This window comes from Falco naumanni, chromosome 12, assembly GCF_017639655.2.
Source record: "Falco naumanni isolate bFalNau1 chromosome 12, bFalNau1.pat, whole genome shotgun sequence".
Classification (NCBI taxonomy): Eukaryota; Metazoa; Chordata; class Aves; order Falconiformes; family Falconidae; genus Falco; species Falco naumanni.
The window spans coordinates 1,305,047-1,324,654 of NC_054065.1; the positions used below are offsets into that span (position 1 = coordinate 1,305,047).

At 51.5% G+C, this 19,608-nt stretch overlaps 1 long non-coding RNA gene across 3 annotated transcripts in view; it reads right to left on the reverse strand.

Annotated features, from left to right (window-relative positions):
* Positions 1 to 19,608, reverse strand: part of LOC121096233 — a 54,011-nt gene that overhangs the window by 16,943 nt on the left and 17,460 nt on the right. The window contains exon 4 of one of the 3 annotated variants that reach the window (XR_005830406.1): positions 10,112 to 11,199. The exons of the other annotated variants lie outside the window; for them this stretch is intronic. This is a non-coding gene — a long non-coding RNA (uncharacterized LOC121096233). Of the gene's footprint in view, positions 1 to 10,111; positions 11,200 to 19,608 lie in introns of those variants that run through there. 3 annotated transcript variants of the gene reach the window in all.

A 19,608-nucleotide genomic window follows, 5' to 3' on the forward strand; every position in this document is an offset into this window, starting at 1 on the left:
GGGCCTGAAAAAAAAAATGAGGATTTGTGCCCAGGGTGGCTGGCCCAGGGTTTTATTCGGCTCCCCTCAGCACACACTTCAAGTTGGCTCCCTCGCCGCGCTGGCGAGGCAAGTGTCCAGGCTCAGCCCCATGCGGGCAGGATATTTTATTTGATTAAAAGAAGGATGGGAAGTCCATTAAATCCTTTCTTTAGCAATACGATTAAATAAAACGTAAGTGATTTATTTTCTCCTTCTGTATTTGGGTTTTCAGGGCCCGGGTGCCAGCCGCTGGGGTCGGCTCCAAATCTCAAGCGCTGGCCTTGTTTAGGAGTCAACAAAAGCCGTGTTTAGCAACCGAAAGCCAAACGGAAATCTGTACTTTGGACCAAGTCTAATGATCGCTCCTCAGTGGGATAACAAGTCTTGTGTCAAAAGCTTTTGCTAAGCTTCACCTCGAAGCTTTTTCCAACTTTTTTTTTGGCTGTTGCCATGCAGAAAGCGCCGCAGGGCAGCCAGCAGCGTGGGCACAACCGCTTGCCCCCAGCCCCGCCACGGCACCACTGCCTCAGCATCCTGCTGGTGCCCCTTTGCCGTATGCCTCGAGGCACCCCGCCAGCTCCACACGGGCCCCTGCAAGCACCCAGGGGCAAAACCCTAGGACAAAAGAACTTTACTTCCCACCTGGAAAAGGGGTATATGGAAGACAAGTCCAGCTGGTTGCTGGAGCCTGGTGTGGGAGCACCCTGTCACGGAAGCATCTCAATGCCAGGTCCCTGACGCCTCGGTGGAGCCAGGGATTGTGGCAGAGCATCTCCATCCCAACCGGGCTTAGCCAAGATCTGCCGTTTGCATTGGAATAATTTGGCTTTAACCCCCCTTCCCAGAAAGACATCGCGTTTCGGGCTGCAGCAAGCGGCGCCAGGCAGGAGCTTGGCCCCCAAAGTAGCATCCCTGCCGGCACGGCCCCACGAAACTCGGCGCAGCGGGGCCCTCGCATCGCCCACACTATATGTACACTTGGTCAGGCTGTGTAAACTTTGACATGTGGATGTCAATCTTTCTCATATTTGCAGATGGCTTTATCAGAGCATGATTAGTTTCTAGAACAAATTTGAGCAAAAGAAAACATTACCTACAGTATGTAAGCCAACAGACCAGCTAGTTTTCAGATTTGTCTATTTACATGGGCACTGGGTGTTTTGCTAAGGCTCTCTAAAAGTGATGGTAATTGAACAGTGCCAGTGTGTTAGTAGAAGCTGATGAGTTGTAAAGGTTTTATAAACAACCACGGTGGATTTGGCTATAGCCTTTCGAGTAATGTTTGTTAATCTCGCTGAGCAAGTGTGCACCTAACACAATGTAAATACTCCCGAATTTGGAGGTGTCAATAGTGTAACTTTTACTGTTTGTAAAATCATTCTCTGATATCATCAGTAAGTTTACCAAACGTCCCATGGCCAAATATAATAAAAGCTTAAGTAAGCGCTTGCAGAGGAATAGGGGAAAACATGTTTGCTGTTTTTATTTCTGCTGCCTGTTTGTTAAAGGATCACAAGGAAAATAGGGCGGTGGCTAATAAATACAGTCATTATCCCTATACCTTCGGAGGTATCCGTGGGTCTTCCCGGTCACTTCCCAGAGAGAGCAGTGCATTTGGATGGCTTGGGGTGATGTGCCAGACCTGCTCTGGCATTTCCAGGGGAATCCCTGGGCAAGGCAGGCGCCTGATGAAGCCGTCTCTGCCGTTTTCTTTCTACTTGCTTGCTCAGCAATCACATTATCCAAACACAGTCACGGCTTTGCCAGGAGGAAGCCGCTGCTGCAGCACCAGGGAAATGCCGAAAATTCATCCAAAAATGGCATTAACCACTAGAGGGCCCAAAAATTGTGCAGAGCAACACAACGCACTTTCTGGAGGTCTTTTTCCTCTGTGGGGAAGTAACTCTATTTTTCCTCTTTCTTTTTTTTTTTTTTTTTTTCCTCCCCTGCTAATAAAGAGGGACCTGAAAAGGAGAAGCAAGGTGTGTGCGAGAGAAGCTGGTGCCGGGGTTAATAAACAGCCCCCACGGCTGGAAGTATTGATGGCAAAGGGAGATGAAATGGCTGTGACATTTAAAGGAGGAATTTGTGAACCACAAATATGAGCATGACTGACACAGCATGGCAGCACATAAAATCAATACAAATAACCTAAACCTTAATACCTTGATCCTGGGGAAAGGCATCGCATTACCAGGGACTTGGAGGAGCGGCAGCAGCCCTGGATGTGCCTGCTGGGTGCTATAGACTGTCTCGCATAGAGGCACGGGGGCAATGACAATTAGGATGCTCTTTAGGAGGGAGGCTTTCCCCTCGCTTCCCCCTGATCTTCGAGGTGAAACATGGAAGAGGAGAGAACAGCAGCAGAGCCTAAGGACTCCCTTTGCTCTTCCTTTTCCCGAAACACAGGGCTCATTATTCAGTTCAATATATAAAGGCAGGTTTTCTAAGGAGATCATCTCCTTCTCCATTCCTTAAGCAGTGGGGTCTGGGGGAAGATGAGTGTTTCACCTTCGGGAAGGAGAGGTTTGATCTCGCTCCAGGTATTAGAAACATCCAGCCCCAAGGACGGCTGCTAAGCCATGGAAAAATCAGACCTCGAGAGCTGTGCCTGAGGCACCTCGTACCTGTTAATAGCAATCGCGGCTTGTGCCGACGCGCAGCAATGTGGGGTGCAGGCACAGCCAGGGCCAGCTGTCTGTCTGCTGCCCCTGGCTCTAGCCCTGCTGTGTCACCGGGAGCGCCTACCTGCCACCCACCCAGCTGCCCAACAGCCAGGGGGGCCGCACAGGCCAGGGCGGGGGCCATCTGCCCAGCCATTCAGGCCATACTCCCCATCCTTATCGCAGAGCAAACCCCAGCAGCAGCACCCGGCCGGCAGCAAGGGCCAAAATCCGCCGAGCAAGCACGGGGTGGAACCTGCACCTCCCCACGCTGTGCCATGGGGCTGGTGTGAACACTGCCAGCTCTTCAGCTCGCCCTGCACTAACCCTTCTTGACTTTTCTAGACCTGGAGGAACAAAAATTCTGAGCATGTGCTGACCCCAGGGCTGTGCTTCCCAAGGAGGCTCAACAGGCGAGGGGTGGATGGATGGATGGATGGATGGATGGATGGATGGATGGATGGATGGATGGATGGATGGATGGATGAGCACTAGCAGCAAGAGCCCTCCACAACGCAGTCTTCCCAATGCTGGGAACCACCGAAAACCACCACAATGCCTGGGTAAAAGACGGAGACAGTGAAAAGGTGAAAGCAGCCATCATCATCATCCGAGCCGTGTTTGTTAATGTGTGTACAGAGGAACTCTGTTTGTTTGTAGGTCCTTAGTAGAAGTGTGTCTAATGTTGACTTTTTGAGTCTAATATTGTTTGAATTTTCTATCATGAGCCTAAGCCACACTACCCGAGTGCTCTTGCCCTCCCATGTTTGTATGTTCATTATCTTTTAAAAACGTCCTGGAGTAGCAAAGAGCTGAGCGGGTCTCCCGGCCACCCCCACAGCACAGGTGGGCTCCTCCCTCCCCCAGGCTAGGCTTGCATTAGCCACCACTGCTGCAGCCTTTGCCACCCCCCCCCGCAAAGCAGGGCTCCTGCCAGGCTAACCTGCACCCAGCTGCAGGCAGGGACCCTGCCTGCACGCTGCCAGCACAGGGCTTGTCCCCCTGCTGGGTTCAGCCCGGGCCAGGGCCATGCTTGTTTTCACAGTCAACAGAAAACACGCTGTTCTAGCCAATTCTTCACTAATCTTAAAGTAAATACGAAGCTCGGGCACATCTCTTATCCATCCACACAGCTCTTTTAAGGTAAAAGTTTACCATGCCCCCCGATATCACTAGGGCTAGGGGAATATTCCAGCCCTCAAACCCAGCGTGATGTAATCCCTCAGCCCTGCAGTGCTTCTGCAAAATTAGGAATTGCAGCCCCCATAGAGGGGCAAAGCTTTTAATCGCTGTGGAAAAGCTGCCAGGCACTTCTGCTGGGCACCCACTGTCCCATCCCACTCCCAAGGGCCAAATTTGCTTTGCTGATGCTTTGCTGCTAACAACCAGCATTCAGAAAGGACTCCATGAAACTAATACCCAATGATGAAATGACCTTTATGAGGACATAATTACAAAAAATCCTGGATGGATGTAATTTTTACTTTCCTCCTAGTTTTTGCGGCTGTAAAAAAACCCAGACAAAAAAAAAGAAGGGGTGGGGTGGGCGGGGCTGTGGATAAAGCTTACTTTTCTCCAGGTGAATGTGAGAGGCTAGTTACAGAATGGCATGACTCTGGAAACTGGCATTTTAAAATAAGCAAAGTATGCAAAAACCTGAGAATTGCAATGACTTCTATAGCCACAGGCACTACTGCAACTCTTGCATTGCCAAGCTGCACACCGCGGGGGCCCAGAGACAAGGTCCTGCCAGATGCAGGGGAGAAAACACCTCTTGTGAAAAAGGGGAGTGCGGAACCCCTGAGGGAGGGCACAGCGGGGGGGGAGGGGGAGCGGAGGGCAGGCACGGTTACTGGTTAACAGTCGTACTTTGGACTTGCTGGTGCCAAAGCACCACCCCCCCAGCCCTCCCTGGCCAGCACCTGGTGGCTGGAGGCCACTGGCCTTCGGCCATAAATATGTGGTGCCACCAGCCCGGGTGCCAGACGAAGCCCAGCATGTCCCCCTGTTGCGGCCAGAGCCCGTACATAAACATCCATAGGGAAAAAAAAATCCAGGGAGAATACAGTTCCCAAATATGCAACTAGATATTTCAAAAAGAAAATGCAGGGTTTTGAGTAAAAGCAGAAAATCAGCACTTCTAACTTACAGCACTTAAAGCTGTGCCTATCCCTCCAGCTTGCCACTGCCATCCCATATTTCAGGGGCCAAAGGATGCCTAAGCAAGAACATTTCAAACCGAGAAAGCGTTGGTATGGCAGGGTCTGTCCCCCCAGGCTGGGGACCCGCAGCTCCTGTGCCCCCCAAGCCTCTGTCCCCAGCCCCACGTGCTTCTTGGCCCTGAAATCCTGGCTGCCCAGCAAGCAAACACCAGCTGCTCCCAGAGGGACACACACACACACACTGTTTCTGTGCATCCCTTTGTGGTCTGTGGTCCGGCATCAGGATCCTAACGGCCTTAACGTGTCTCACCGGGTCGAGAATGGAATGCAGGCAATAATACCTCCCAGGCACGGAAATGGAAGGGGAAAAAGCACCAAGACAATAGGAATATAAGGATATTTCTTTTTTTTTTTTTTTTTGTGCCACACAACAAAAGCTGCTGCCTGTAAATTACTGTTGTGAATAAGAGACTAAAGCAGGTGCTTAGAGAGCAGCTGTCACATAAAAGCCAATATTTAAAGCCATTACGTTTACATTACAATCATATTTACCTTTAACGTCTTTTGGGTATTATTAATTTCCTCCATTATCGCCTGGTTTAATGTTTTATTTTACATAACGAGGCTTTTACCCCTCAGTGGGGTCCCTAATTGCTCCCCACCACTGCCTCAGTGGGGAAGGTGCAGGAGCTGGCACCTAGGACAGGCATTTTCCCAGCAGCTCCATCCCTCCTGGGGCAGCGGGATGCAGGGATGCCGCCACTGCAGACCCAGACTGCCCACGCCCTGGGTCACTGCAGTGAGACAGCAAGGGCCCTGCTGGCCATGGCCAGGTTATTTGGCCAGGAACCCCTCCAAAGTGGCTGGGCACCAACACTGAAGTCAACGGGAACCCACCAGGTCTTACCGCGGCCCCTGCCCCCACAGACCCACAGGCTGCCAGTGCCAAAAACTGCAACCGCCCCGGTCCCACTTCCATACGCCACAGACACAGAGCGGGAATAGCTAACAACATCTGTGCACACACACAACAAAAAAACAACAACAAAAAAGCAGTCTCGAATTTTTTCAGTCATTGAAAGCGGGTTTTGAGAGGGGAAGCACACGCTTGGTCCGCCTGTCTCTCGGGAGAGGGCGGTTTGGTGAAAGCGCCACAGACACCTGTGGTACAGCACGCAGGGGCTGCGGGAGGAGGGCTTTGTCAGCCGGTTTTTCTTTTTCTTTAACTGTAGTCTTTCATCTTTCAAGCAGAGAATTTATTGGCTTGCTCTGCCATCCCAGATTATTGAAAACCCTGGCTTTTTTTTTTTTTCTCCATGGGAAGAACAATCCTTGGTGAAGGGGAAAGTATCTTAGGAACAAGGCGAGAGGGTAGTTTTGAAGGGAGGAAAAAACACCTCTTGCAGGCTGATGCAAGTGAAACCCCAGGTGCCCCAGCCTGCAGAAAGCCACCAACAGCCCTGGGGAGCAGGACTTGGTGGTGGCACATTGCAGAGGGGTGTCTCACCTGTCCCTCCCGGGAGCACAGGGCTTTGGGGACCTCGTCCAGCACCGCATTTACAGGTGCACACACCACTGAACCGCTGGGTAATCCCATTAGCCACCTAAATAAGGGCCTGGAGGGGAAGGTGACCAGTGTCTGTTTAGCAGGATGGAGGGGCTGGAGCAGGACTAGGCTCCGCAGAGATGCCTCTCCGCCAGAACAGGGAGTACTGGGGGTGTGAGAGAAGAGAGGGCTGATAACCCGCCATGGTCGAGCTCAGTCCCACGGGGGTGCTGGGCCAGGGGACCCATCCACGGGGGACAAGGCAGCACCCAACACCTGGCTCCCACACTTTACCACGCCACAGGGATGGGGAAAAACCAGCATTCCCATGAAAGAACAAGCCCTAAAGGCCCGTGCTCGGATGGCCCTGGCCAGAAACCCCATACGGGCACCTCAGCCTGAACGCACCGCTCGCGGCTGGTCCCGGCGGCAGGGCAGCCTCCCGTGCCAGCTGCACCTGAAACGGCTCAGCCAGGACCCGGGGCCCCGCGGGACCAGCCAGCCGCCTCGAAACGCACAGTGTAAGTACAGTATATTTCCGTTAAATTATGGGCACTCAGATTAGCATGTCCTTGTCCTTGCTCTGATAAAGGAGCCCAGGGGCTGGGTTAAATTATAGGAGCAAATCAAGCCTTCTTTTGATTCTGACCCTATAGACACAAGAGTCCCAGAGGGTCCCAGTTTTCTTCTGCCCACTTGCCTTTATTTATTGCTAATTTCCCCTACTACAATAAACACGTCCAGGGTCATCTGATCCCCATACTGTTGGCATTTTGTAGACGACATAAACCATGATCGGCCGGCGGCATTCCTGCTCCCTGGTTGCTGCGAACCAACAGAAAGTCCTTTATGAACTGGATGGGGAGACAGAGGGTGTCAGAAGGAGCAGGGGCTGCTGAATGGATGGCATTTCTTTCTCCCTTTTCAGAGGCCTCCCTGAATAGATTTGTTACGGGACGGGTCGGACTGGGAACGGGTTAGGACGGAGCCGGGAGCAGTATGGAAATACCCAGCCAGAGGCCGGCTAGCCTTATATGTCTGAAAAAATACCCACCCCAACAACCCAACATGTGTGTTTGGAAACTGGGGGCTTCCAGGCAGCCAGCGTCGCTGTATGGAATTGGGTGGGAGAAACTTCCCTGGGGAGGTTTTTATCAGGGCAGGTGGGCTGGGATACCTGTGAGCCAGGGCACACCGGCCGGCAGCACGAAGCCCTGCCGCAGGGCACAGCGGGGCAGCCAGCTCAGCACCGACCACCACCCTCAGTACACTTCGTGTCCCACCATCCCCTTCATTTGAGGGCTGGATTTGTTTCAGCTACAGAAGGAAAAAATATTATCATCCTTTTCCCCTGTTATGGGCTGAAAATGCTTGCACGGAGCCACCTCTGAAACAGCCATCTTGAGAAATAACCACCCAGTGACTCTTCCTCTCAAAATGTTCTTTGAAACAACACTAAACTGGTGTTCCCTTCCCAAACAGCAAGTAAATTGACTTTCAATCAAAGGAAAAAAAAAAAAAAACAACCAAACCCACCCAAAACCCCAACGACCCACCCCAAGCAACCAGGGCTCTACTTTGAGCTCCGGGTTGACGTTTTCAGCTCACCTAAATGACTTAGGAGCATAATTCCTGGAGACTCTCAAGGCTCCTAGGGATCCAATTTTAAAAGATATTTACATGCCGAGATGGCCAGTATCCAGGGAGCATTTATACAATAGCCTGGCACTGCCGCAGACCCCACTAAAACTTGAGACACCCTTTACAAACCTGGCCCCTCACTCACTTTGCAGAATAAAACCTGGGGGCCTGGAAGAATCTGGGGGCAGGAGGGGTTGACATTTCCTCCTGTGATAACTTACAGGGTGGGGGTGTTTGGGTTTGGGGTTGTTGTGGGGGTTTTGGTTGGTTGTTGGTTGGGGGTTTTTGTTTTTTTAAAATAAAAAGCCTCTTGGTTTAGCAAATATCATCTCTTGGCTGAAAGCACTGGGGGATTTGGAAATACAAGGAGACTGGGAGGGAATTAAAAACAAAAAAGCAGCCTGTTTCCAGTGAAGATGCTTCAGTATAGCTTCATCTACTCGGGTTTGGCTTCCCTTTGCCTTTGAGGCTGGCAAAGTCATCGCTAACACATTTCCAGCCTTTGCACAGGTACCTACAAGCAACAGCGGGGTGTCTCCTGGCACTCCCCTCTGCAGCTCAGGTCCATAGGGATGCAGCCGCCGAGCCGGGTTTGGAGCCCCAGCATCTCAGGCCACCCGGGAGGATGTTCGGGATCCAGGTGCTGGGGGTAGAGGCGCATTTATGCAACCACATCTCAAATGCACTCAAACATTGCCCAGGAGGGTCAAAAGTTCATACGACCAATGCCAACACCATCGAGTTTTGTTTCCTGCTCAGGAAAGCGGGTGAAGGAAGGAACCGAGGAGAAACAAGAAAGAAGAGAGAAATCCAATAAACGCAGGGGTGAGAAGGGAGAGGGGCAGGCGCTGAGAAAAGCAAACAAGGGCTGCAACAAAAGAAGGAGAAAGGGAACAAGAACCACGGAAAGCAAGAGGATGGCAGGTTAGGAGGAGCCCGAGGGGCGGACGAGGGGCGCGGGGCTGCTTGCACAACTATCTGAAAAGCAGCAGCCCGTATGTGGCAACATCGCAGCATTCAGAAGTGTTTGCTGACACTTTTGTCACTATCAGCCTGATTTTTAGCAGGTGTGACTGCACCACCAGTAGCTCTGCCAGCCTCTGGGGTGGCCAGCACAGACCTGTGCCCCCAGCCCTGTGGTGCTTTACCTTCCTCAGGGCTCCTATTTTTTTTCCCCCCCCCACAACAACTCTTAAGGAATCTACCGTGCAAAGGGAAAGAGGTGATCTTTTGGAGACAATCTTACTACTTTTTGTGTGAAATACTAACTTTGTCACTTCCCACCACCATGTCCTCCACATGACCGAGCTCCCTTTCTCCTCCCAGCCATGGCTGTGCAGGTGGGACCTTCCCAGGGTGCGGGACATCCACCCCCTCCTCTGTGGGACCTCCCCAGGGTGTGGGACATCCACCCCCTCCTCTGTGGGACCTCCCCAGGGTGCGGGACATCCACCCCCTCCTCTGTGGGACCTCCCCAGGGTGCGGGACATCCACCCCCTCCTCTGTGGGACCTCCCCAGGGTGCGGGACATCCACCCCCTCCTCTGTGGGACCTCCCCAGGGTGCGGGACATCTGCCCCCTCCTCTCCGTGCACGGGGAGACTTGGCAGCAGCACATCTCACGATAGATCCCGGCACCGCTGGGGAAAGCTTCGTGCTTCCTCCCTGGCCCCCTGCCAGCAAGGTACTCCTTTTTGTGCCTCCTTCTGGCACAGACCCTGGCTGCTCCTTGGGTTTGTGGGGGTGGGATGGTTCATAAGAAGAGAAGAACATGCCCCAGCATGTGTGCAGGCTTTAACGAGGCGCTCATACGTGGGCATGTGCACCTTGGAGGTGGAACAAAGGCTTTATGGCTCTCGCATCGCGCATGGCAGAACCCTGCCGGTGGCCTTCCCCGCGCTCTCCGGCGACCTTGGATCTTTATTGTTTCTGAGAATGGACCCTTTATAGGCTCCAGATGGAAAGTGTAAAATTAATAACCCCTGGTTGGCAAACACCCATATGTTTTCCACCTTCTCCCAAGATACAAGTTGTTTATAGTGACATTTATTTAATGCAAATTAACATATAAATGAAGATACATGGCTCGTCCTAAAGACTTGCAGAAACTGCTTCGTACTGTGTTGTTAAAGCCCATCATGTGTAATGATATAACTGAGGGGAGGGGGATATAAAATAAAGCATAATATTTTGCTGGGCCGAATCCCCGCTGCAACCCCCAAACACCTCCGGCCACCCACCCCCAACCTGCCCGCAGCAGCAACTGGCCAGCCAGGAGGGTGCACCAGGACCACGCTGCAGGGAAGCAAACAAAAGATGTGGTTTATCTATTTTATTTTTTTTCTAACTTTTCTTTCATTCTCAAGAAACCACAACTTGTTTACCGAAACCTAACTCCTGGCCTAAAGTTGCAAGAAAAGACAGCTTTGATGCCTGGTTTTCAGAAAAAAAACACAGCACCTCCAAACCTGTAGGAAAGGTTTCCTTTGAAACAATCTCAGTGTCGGGTTTTTTTCTTTCCTGCTTCTTTCTAGGCAGGAGGAATTTCACCAGCCTCCTGTGAGGGCCCTTAACAATATATACCAAGCCAGCCTGAGAGGTGCTAATTGCTTTTTATCTAAATGGACTCTTTCTCCCCATGCCACCAGTGCTTTTGGTGGTGGAAGGAATACAATACGCTATCAAGGAGCGAGATACATGTGTACAAAGGGTATTTACTTGTAGGAGGTTAAAGATACCACACAAAGAAAGCCAGCGCTGCAAGGGTACCCTGTTAACTAGTGATGGATGAACCACTGAAAGAAGAAAGGTCTGGAAGTGGGCAGACAAGACCTTCCAGGCCTTATGTCAGCCCACATGCACCTCCTGGAGGTGCAGCCACCAGGACTTGCCAGCAGAGCAGTGGGTTTCCGAGGTCTCGGCCCAAAGCAGGTGGCTCAGTGCAACTACTGGCCACCACCTGGGGATGGGGTGGCATCAGGTCCACCTGCTTTTCTCGGGCGGCCACGCAGACAGAAGTGCCTGGATGGGTTTTGATCACTTCAGGGCAGTGATGAACATGCTCTCTGCAGGTCATTTGGGTGCCTCAGGACACTGCAGTCCCTTGCTGCGGTGACGTCCTCCTCCCAAAGCAGCCAGGAAAGGTCTTCAGAAAGTCAGGGACCAGCCTGCATGGTGGGAGCAGAGGGGCAGGGTGGGGTGAGCCTGGCACTGTCACTTCTTCATAAAAAACAACTCCAGGGTTACATACCACTTGTCCACCACTGACCTTAGTTAAACCAGTGCAAGTCTCTTAATTCAAAAGCCACCCTAAGCCTTTAAAAACTGTTGACTTTCCAGAAAAGCAGGAAGCAGGTAAACACGGCAATTGGCTGCTCTTTCTACTGCCCACATATCACCATAAGGCGGGGGGGTGGGGGGGGTGGGGGGGTATGCGGGGAGCAGAATTCTATTAGGCTTTTATTTAACATGAATTTGAATGTATTCCAGGTCACTGATCACATAAGCAATCATGATACGGGTAATAAAGAAGTTCCTACCATACCTTTATTTGCTTTCTATCTGTAATAAATCTTTATCACACACCATGCTGATTGCAACAGTATCACTTCCTTTTTTCACCCTCCCATCCTTTTTTTTTTTTAAAATAGAACAGCAAAAAAACCCTTTATGCATCTGCAAGCACATCCCAAACCCTCTACTTCACCGTGCTGCTGAACAGCTGGGGTTGGGAGAGCATTCTGGGTCACGGTTATTTCCCAAAAGGCTGCTGATGAGGCCAGGGCAGGCAGGGATGTTGCAATACCCAGGGTGACTTTCTCCAGGTCCTTCAGCCGGACCGTGACAACCCCGCACAGGTTGCAGAGCTCAGCGTGCCTCCTCGCAGCTTGCTTGCAAGCTGTGCCCATCCCCGCCTGCCTCTGGACCCTATCCAGGCTCTCCATGCCCTCTCCGGGGCACGGATCCCAGGGTAAGGCAGAACATCCTCTCCCATGGTCATGGGGATCCACGGCACCATCCTCCCTGCCACAGCTCGGCATGTCCCTCTTTGCGCCCCTAGGTCTCACCCTGCAAGAGGTGGGTGCTGCGGGAGCTGCACCCAGGTTTGCAGGTACTGACACACACAGGCAAGTCCTGTCACATGTGCTGGGAGGCGGACGCCAGCCAGCGCTCCCCAGCTCTGCCTGCACAGAATGAGGTGCCGTTCTGGCAGAGGATGGTTCTCACTACCTCTCCGTGCCATCCCAAGTACCAGCCCGACAAAGAGTCATCCTCAGCCCAAATGAGCCAGGCAGAGATGGGTTCAAACACAGAGAGCCCCTGGGAATCACCCCACGGACGGCAGCCGGGGGCAGAGGCCCAGCCCCCCTGGTGCCCACAGGCTTATAAACTGTCATGGGACAAAGCCAAGCGAATCCCGCTCGGAGGGTCCGTAGTCGCGGGGACCCCAGAAGAGAGCTGTGATATTTACAAGTACATCAGCAGCTGTTCTACAAGAAGGAAGATTTGGATCTGCATCATCTTTGCATGATGCTGGGAAGTATTGACCTCCAAACTTTCTTGAGAAAGAGCCACAGAAATGGTTTTACTACACAAGATCCAAGTGATGACCCTGGGCTAGAGGGGTCCAGCACGCCCCAGACCCAAGCTTTTCTCTGCTAGGAAGTTTTTCCCTTCCGGTAAACCAAAAGCAGGGGATCAAAGGGAGATCTAGTGAGACTTCCAGAACCCGCCTGATGGCACGGAGGATTTGCAGAGGGAAGAGAACATGACACCCAGCTCTGTCAAAATCACACACAAGGGAGGTCATGGCAGTATGAGAACCAAGCCACGTCACGGATTACTTGCTTGGCAGAAAAGCAAAGGAAGCGAGTGGATAGGCACATTTCTGTGTGCCGAAAGATGCGTTGCTGCCGCATTCAGCACCAGCAGCGTGCATCGCCGTGAGCTGCAGCGTGGGCAACGGTAGGTGAGGTCTGCAGCAAGCAGGCTGCTTGTGGTACACTGCACAGGGACAGGTGGAGGAGTACGTATTCAAAAGATAGCCACCAAAACCAGTTTAATCGCTGCTGGAATAATGAGGAATAAAAACGGTTAGGAAGAAATTTCTATCTAGAAAAAAAAATAATCAGCAGCTGCAACTATTCAGCTTAGAGAGGAGGCAAAGGAAGGGTTAAACTCTACCTGTGCATCTGCTACAGATGGTAAACCAAAGATTTATTTTTGGCCTCTCCAAACTCAGAAATAAGGGGGCATTCCCTGACACTGGGTGGAAGTAAGTCTGTAGCGGGTAAAGGAAGCGTTTGGAGTTCCCCCCCCCGGTGCAATACTACTTGTGAAATCCATTTCTATGAATTCTAACATCAATCTGAAAAACCTTACTGTAATTCACAAAATGCCAGACATGGCTCTTTCTAGCAAGCATCCACAATCTCATTAGAAACAATAAAATCTCCCAAACTACAGAATATTTAGGTCTTCAAAAATTATGCAAAAAACCTCAAAAGCCAGAAGTTACAACAAACCACTCCTGTTGATTCTTTTTTGCTGGAAAACAAACTTCCAACAGCAAAAGCTTTGCTTTGAGAAGAAAATCGCTTTTTAAGTTTCTCTTTCAACAGCCATGCGAAGCCCTAGCTCAGCTTCCAGGTTGGGCAGGCTTGCAGGGCAAAGGTGTTGGCAGAAGACCCCATCATGGATGGCATCGGGCTCCCCAGGGTGGGTTTCCAGTGTCCAGAGGTGGGACGTGCCCCCAGCACCCCAGCCTTAATACACTCCAAGATATGGGGTATCTCGAAGGGGATGACACCATGTGTGCAGGTCAGAGCTTCCCCAGCCTCCGTGTCACCATCCCCAACTCCTTCAGCAAACGCCACCTGAGCAGTTTCTCACTCTTCCCAGCATCATGCTTCCTGGATCCCATTCTCCCTTGGCCCCTCATGCTTAATTTGTCTCATTTGGATGATTTGCATCCAAATCTCCCAAATTTTGTCCTTTCATTCTCGAGCATACAATGTTAGTTCCTGCTAATGCAAGGGCATCAACTGCCTTCATCTTTCCCTATTTAATGATATTTATCCACCATCGCATGGGAGAGAAATTGGCTGCAGCTCAATTTGGCAAAATAAATTGGTACCAGTTCAAGCATAATCTCACTAAATACACAGACTTTAATTTCCCCCCTAAGTGAACTATGCTGCATCTGCAATCATTGTCCTTGGTACAAAATCTGGACACTGGTTTCAAACTCCTGCTCATAGAAATCCACCTTCTGCCTGAGCTGCCTTCTCGCTCAGTGCCATCAAGCGTTCGCCCTGTGATGCCATCGCAAGGGCAGGTTTGTGGGCACAGGGCTGCTCCGCTGCAGCCCCCTGACGATGCCAGCCGGTAGCCAACCCACAGTAACTTTTTGCTTATACAACTTTAATCCACTTTATACTTAAGTCACTTGATCCAAGGCAATGGATGCTGCCACCACCAAGTTACCCAACACTTGCCAGAGGCTGCGACTGGTCTCGCAGGTGCTTACTGGCACAGGGACCTTGCCGGGCTCAGCGCATGGCTGCAGCAAAGGCTCAGCGCAGGCCCAAAGAAAACTCTTGGACATTGCAGGTTTGGATCCTCCTCCCTTTGGGGGAGTCATCCCATTTTGCAGGGGGATCAGGCTTTTCTCCACAATGATAAAACTGCAGGAGCTCCAGCTGCACCACAAGCCTTGGCATTGCATGGCCAACCTTCTTATCACCCACCGCCTCTGGCAGCGCCCTAAAGCTGAAGCCCTCAGGGGTCTACAGCGGTGTGGATTATTGCAGCCCCTCTCCTGCCGTTAGCTGGCAGAGCCGGTGGGGGCTGCCATCCGGATTACCCGGCCCCTGAAAGGCTGCAAATCCCTCCTTTGGAAAGGCAGGACACTTCACTTCTCCTTCACGGGCCTGAAGAGGAGGCAGCATTTAAATTCAATAGCACAGCTTGGGTACAATTTCACCCCTGTTGTTGTTAATTGCCTGAATATCGGGCAGGCTGATACAGTGATTATTTGTAGACATTTATACCATCCCAAGCCTTCTTTTTTACAACTTTATTTCATTTTCTGCTGTTTACTCAATGTACCTTTATCATCACACGCTGATAGTCTGTTCTTTATTGCCCCGCTGTGATTGCAAGGAGTCCAAGCATAGTGCAATAACACACATATATAAATATTTGAACAGGAAAAGAAAGTCTGTCTGATTTGCGCTATGGAAGGAATAAATTAAAACAAATAATACCACTAGAGGGACCTTCACTCTGAACAGCGGCACCGGGGAGGTCACACACACAGTCCAAGGTGTAAGTCCCAGCAAGTGATGGCAAAACCCCCCCAAGCCACCCTCGTGCCCGGCGGCTGCCCAGCCCAGAGCCCTTCCCTTCTCCCCCTCAGTGCCACGCTGCTCCGGGCTGATTAGAAACCACAGTCACAGCACCCCGCGCATGTTTGCAGGACTTTGTGTTTGCTGAGGATCACTAAAATAATTCCACTTGAGCACAATAAATGCGTTTTGTTTTTGCAGTTAAAGACCTGAGTAGTTTTAATTAGTTTACTTGGGTCTTTTGCATTCAGTCCCCATGCAGCGTTGCGGGTTCAAAGAAGAGCCTTTCTGTGTTTTTTCCCTTTTCTTCTCTTTTCTTTTCTCTGTCTCTCTCTCTTTTAACGCTGCGTGTGAATAGTCGAAGACAGGAGCGAAAGGCACTGGACTTAGAAAGTAAAATCTCCAGGAAGGAAAAATGGAGGCAAACACAGGAGCTAATTTAGGCAGGCATAGCTGGTGTTGTTTGTGGTTGTCCCTGACAGCGCTGCTGACTCGAAAGCACCTGTGTTTGCTCACTAGCTTTCCCCAATCTGCTAGAAAATGGCCCAAGCATGTCACATGGCAGCGAGATAGTCCCAGCGCCATGGGAATAAAAAAGCCTGAGCTTTTAGCAGAGTTAATCATTAATGCGCCTTTTCTTTGTCCCATTCAGGAGTGCTGACAAGCGCTTTGATATTTCATATTTGCCATCAGGTCAGTGGCAGCCATAGCCAGGTACTAATGAACAGCCTGGCTCACGCCTCCCTGCTCCACCGCCCGCTCGCCGGCTGCAGATTTCCCTTCACCTGCCCTCGACTCCTCTGCATATGCTCCTGTGTGCGCGTACACCCCTGCATGTATATATAACCTTTTCCAGCTGGGTCGCGCTCCCAGCAGGTCCAAGTCCACATGCAGAAGACCGCCTGCGATTTTACACCAGCAAGAGTGCAGCTTCCTCTGCTCCAGCCTCGGGCTCTTTCATCCTTCCTTTGGGATAAAATCCAGAGCTAGCACAGTTGAGACGTCAGCCAGCCCCGAGCAGGCAGCTCATATGCTCCATATTGGTCATCTGAATACAGCGCTTTGTATTTCTTAGCAGCTGTCAATTTGTGTGTGTGCGTGCGCTTTGGGGTTGAGCAAATAATCCCCCGCAAATAATGTATGGATGGGGAGGAATGCAGACTGCCTCGCTCCTCTCCTCCCCCCGCCCCAGTGTCACCGAGGGCCTTGACTATTTTCTGCACTGCATTTATTTTTCCAAATTGTTTGCCAAGGGCCAGATTCTTCCAGGTGTTGGGGGAAGGAGGGCGTGGGGTTTAGGACCTGACCTCTTACAGATGTGGTTTAGAGGAGAGCGAACAGTCTCCCTTCCTGGGCACAGCAATAAAGGCACCAGTGGCCAGTTCTGCTTTCTCCGACTTAGCAAGCAAAACACATTTGTTTGTGCCAGTTTTGAACAGAAACGCCCATTCTGCCATGCAAAGGACATGTGGGTCCCCCAGCCCCCATAAAGCTGCTGGGGGAAGGTGATTTGTGCCAGCTTAAATGAGAATCACAGTCAAACTTCAAGGTGCTCGAACTTTTCCCTTGACTCCGTCAAACCCTGACAGTACACTTTGCTCATCTGCCCCGACAGCGGAGCCTGCCAAAACCACGCAGTGATGGAGGGAGGATGGTGCCAAGGGTCTTCTCAGTGCTTTGTCCCTCCATTCACACCACCCAGATATGGAAATCCAGTTGACAGCGCCCCCTCCCCAGCCATGCTCCCAGCTGGAAAGCTTTCACTCCCAGTGCCTTACTGATTCTGTAGCTGACAGCCACCCGTGCGACGGCCACTGAAGGAACAAATGCTTCCTATTAACTGCAGCAGCATGTAAGGGAGCATTTCATATTGCATTTAAACATGGGCAGGCAGGAAAAGCCCTTGCTCAGCCAGAGCCCCTTTTCCCTCCACAGTTATTTCCAGGTTCAGACGCTCAAGTACCTTTAAGGACTTCATGCAAGTGAGGTTTTCCTCTAGGACCCCTGCAGCTAGGAAGCATATGAAATGCCAAATCTAACAAGCAATTAAATGATGCTTTATAGCTTTTTGGTCCCCTGCTGCTGAGACATGCAACCTGCATCCCTCTTGGTCTCAAAGGGCTGCCTATGGAGGCTGGATGGGGTGCGTTGGAAAAAATACAGTGGGTTCCTCCTTTTGCTCCATGGATTTATGTGCTTCTCACCCTGGGATGCCTGTAGCTGAACTGTTGAAGGGGCAACCAGGGCTTGCAAACCATCCTCCTGGCAAGAGGGGACACAGGAGCTGCACCCAGGAGGTGCAAGGCAGCTCAGAAGTTTCTACCCAAGCAGTTTTTTGGCCCAAGGAGCCCTGCCACCATGTTCCTTGTGGACTTGGCACACCCCAAAGCCACCAGAGGAATGTGGGGCCAGGTCACCAGCTCCTCATGCCACTTGGGTTTGGTTTTTTTTTCCATATCAAGGAGGAAACTCCTTTAAATGCCATAGATTTGTAAAGGCCAGCTAATGGTGACTCACAGAGATAAAGTTCCCAAGGACATTGAAGGAGCCTGGAAGCCTTGGTACCACAGGCTTCCTATGGACTGAGCTGTGTCTGGAGAAGTTGCCAAGGTCACCAATATTCAAAGAGCACCCCAGCACTGGCTTAGGTCTCTAGTGCCTCATGGGGTGAAGCAGTGCATGTGATGAGGCACCTGTACCATCAATTCTGCAGGTGATGCAGGTGTTGCCTGTAGCACTGAGCTCAGGGGGGCACTTGTGGGCTTAGGTGAGGGAAAAATGTACCTAAGAACATAAGCATCACCTGGTCTGGTCAGGCCAGAGGAGCAGATGGTCCACACCTGGCCTTTCAGTAGTAAATAGATATCTAGAGAAGCTGAGAAGGACAGGATACGTGCAGTAATATTTTTCCCAAAACACTCATCCTCACGCCTAGAGACCCCAAAAGCTGAGGGACAGGGGAGATTTTGCATGCAATAGTCCCTGTAAACATAACCAGTCCCTTTCTAAACACAGGTACCTATAGCATCAACAGACATACTTCATTCTGAAGTACCCCTGGCGTGAGAGCCCGTGTGCCACGGTTTGTGTCATGCACACGGGAACATGTCTCAAATCCAGAGCCAGCACCCCAGCCCACAGCCAGATTCCCTCAAGACTGGGTAAATATTGCAGCCCCAAGGCCACCGAAAGCTTTGATCTCCACTTTGCCTTTTGAAACATCCAAGTAGGTACAGCTTTTTTTGCAACAAAGGTCTAACAGAACAGCTAAACCAAAGAATGCAACTTAAAATACTCCTGCGTAGCTTAAGAGCCAGCTCACATCCCTCGGAGGCAAGGAAACCACTCCTGCACACAGCCACGAGGGCAGACCTCAGAGGGCTCTCCTGTCCCCGCGAAATGCCTGCGTGCTCACGTCACAGCCCAGTGCTGTGGGCAACAGCCGTGAGGTTTAACACGCTCAGAGCCACAGCTCCTGCACCCCCAACCTGCGCAGCGCACGAGGTCAGGATCAGTCCCCTTAATCCCCTTAAAGTGCTTCTTTACTCCTTTCCTTTTAGCTTTTAAAAACAGCAACGTAAACTTTTTGAAAACAAATTCAGGCCATAGGAAGCACCCAGGCACCAGACCACACCAGGCAGGGTAGAGACCCCCGCCCCAGAGGGCAAAACCAGAACCCGGCACTTGCTGCTACTCACAGGAACATCTCCCCACCTTGGAGCCACCACGAAGGCACCAGCTACTGCTGCTGCATCCCAGGTGGGTGAGGACTCCTGGTCCCTCTTTGTAGGGTGGGGCTTTCTGGGATTGGCCAAGAGGAGGGCTGCACCAGTGTTTGCACTCCCTTCTCCAAAATTCCAGCACTGTGGAGGTGGGAAGGGGCCTCTGGAGCTCTGCCCAGCCAGCCCGTCCCTCTCCACATCCTCCTGCCCAAAGCTGGCAGTGGCGTTTGATTTGCAGCTCTTGCTTTGCTGGGTTGTGGAGGTGATGCAGTGTGCTCTGCTCCCAGTTAAAGCTTCCAGAGAGCTAGGGGAGAAAGTCTCACGGCTCTCTGTGGGCCTTAGCTTGGAGCTGGCTATGCCTTCCAGCTGCGGATGCAGAGCTGCAGGGCACAGCCATGAGGTTAACGCAAGGCTGGAACGAGAAGCCGATGTGCGTTGCAGGCAGGGACCAGGGCTGGCCATCAAGCTGCTCAGAAACATTGAGGAATGACTGAACTGTGGTGTA